At 37.1% G+C, this 2,391-nt stretch overlaps 1 long non-coding RNA gene across 1 annotated transcript; it reads left to right on the top strand.

The window, feature by feature from the left end:
• Positions 1–410: 410 nt before the first annotated feature.
• On the top strand, positions 411–983 carry LOC127148912 (uncharacterized). The gene is made up of 3 exons (XR_007820155.1): positions 411–444; positions 535–750; positions 826–983. It is a non-coding gene; the product is annotated as an uncharacterized LOC127148912 (long non-coding RNA).
• Positions 984–2,391: the final 1,408 nt, after the last annotated feature.

Raw genomic sequence — 2,391 nt, 5'->3', positions numbered from 1 at the left:
TATATATTTTGATTCTAGCTATGTGTTCGTATTTGGTTATTGAATGTTTGTTTTCTATATGTCCATAGTCATTATGTCATATCGACGATCAAATTTTATGGAGACGGACGATATGTTCCTCCAGTTTGAGGATGATTTAGATAACATTGCGGGAGGGTCGTCATCTGTGGGCGACAATACGGGTGAGTCTAAGAATTTTCTTCATTTTTAACTTATAAATATTTCATGTAGGGGTTTCTAACTTTATATGTTATTGTCTATTTATTGAGCAGGGTCTTCTTCTCAACAAACGACTCCGACTCTTAGGAGACGTGCGCAGTCTCGACTCTTGGAGTTAAAGCGCCACGTTGCAATAAATAGGTGCATTTCGATGACGATCGCCCCTGTCTTAAGTGGGCGGACGTTGGGAGAGAATACATTAAGGTCGTCAAGGGCGACCTCCAGGTAATTAAATGCACTACACATTTATATATGATTTCCTTTGAAACATATCTAACTTTAACCAATCTAATGTGTTATGTTTGTAATGTGTAGCGATTGTTTGTGCTTGATTTCAATGATCAAGCAATGAACAGGTTTGTTGAGCATCAGATGCTCACGACCTTTAAAGAGTTCCGGGTCGACTGTCATAGACATTTCAAAAAGCACAGCGACCCGGAGGAGGCTCGTGCCAACCCACCAAACGCATTGGTTGGACGTGATGAGGATTGACACTTCCTCTGCGACCATTATATCAGCCGTGCATTCCAGGTATTTGTCATGATTAATTATGATAACAAATTTTAATATGTATAAGAAATAAACAATATAATTGTTTTAATGCAGGAGCAATCACGAACAAACAAGGCTGCTAGACAGAAGCAGCCTTACAATCATAGTAGCGGGTCCAAGTCGTTTCTACAACGACAGTATGAGCTTGCTGAAAGAAGAAGGCAACCGGTCGATCGTGTGGAATTATTCCGGGAAACACACGTTCGAGCTGGGACATTCGTGTCGCAGGCCGCCGAGGATGCACATGTAAGTTATACCCTTATTAATTATCCACTTTTATTATATATTTTTGCGCATTACCTAACATAATTTTTAAATTTGTTGCAGAATCAAATGCTGGAACTCCAATCCCAGCCTACCCCAGAGGGTAGTCAGCCACTCTCTGAGGATGAGATATGTGATCAGGTGTTGGGTAGACGACCAGGCTATTCAAAAGGCCTTGGTGGGACCCAAGCCGAAGGCCCGCAGAACGGCAAGTGCAAGCAGTTCGTCGACATCTTGTTCGCAGTCCACAGAAAAAAGAGATTGAATTACAAGCTAAACTTCATGAAGCTTTGGAACGGATTGAAGTACAAGATAGAAATCACCAAGCATTAGCTTCACAAGTGGAAGCTATGAAAAAGATGATAGAAAAACTAACTCGTGCACAACAGGGACCACCACATGATCCCTAGCTCTGCGGTACGTCGTATATGTCTCTATTATTCTTAAGTTTTTGCAATATATGATTATGTATTAAACTTAGTTATTTTTATACCATTTTTAGGACCGAAAGTGTAGAACGACGCGCATACGCACCTCGTTGGGAGACTTTTCATTATGTTTATGTTTTTCTATTTTGAGAACTATATTTTGTTGTAGTCAACTTATTCGTATTATTAATTTTAATTCTATTTTTTTAATTTGTGTTTGTATATTTATTAATTTATTTTAATTTAATCCAAAACATCGCAAAATTTTTTTGAGCAATCCGAACATCATTGTGAATGTTTGAGCAAAATATTATAAGGAAAAAAGTAAAAATAAAATATTTAAAAATATATATAAAAAATATTTCCCGACGTTCATTACGTCGGAGAAAAAACGTCGGAAAAGAGGTTTTCCCGACGCCGGGAGATGCGTCGGCATAGACTTCGTCGAGAATAAGGTTTTCCCGACGCCGTCTATGCCGACGCATCTCTCGGCGTTGGGAAAGCCTCTCGCGACGCATCTCTCAACGTACTTTGCATTTTCGTCGACGTATTTGTGCGTCGGGGGTACCCCGTCTCTTGTAGTGTGTGTATTTTTCATTCTACGTTCGAGGAAAATATAATTATTTTAAAATTGGAGAGATGTTAGTCATGTGATTAAGAATAATGGCAAAAAATAATAAAAAAAAATGTTAGTACAACTTATAAAAATTGATAATTTAATTTATGATTAAGTGATGTATGATTGCTAGTAAAAAATTTGGAAACCTAATTACGCGTGTATGAGACGCATATCCAATTTTGATAGTTTTTTCATCATATTTATAAAATTACGTACAAAAGAATCATTCATATTTCTTGATATTTGTAGTGAAAAAACTTACATTGAAACTAAATTTATTAAATGATCAATATCATAATTAACAAAATT

Source organism: Cucumis melo, chromosome 4, assembly GCF_025177605.1.
Source record: "Cucumis melo cultivar AY chromosome 4, USDA_Cmelo_AY_1.0, whole genome shotgun sequence".
Lineage (NCBI taxonomy): Eukaryota > Viridiplantae > Streptophyta > Magnoliopsida > Cucurbitales > Cucurbitaceae > Cucumis > Cucumis melo.
This window is presented reverse-complemented; position numbering and strand designations above follow the sequence as displayed.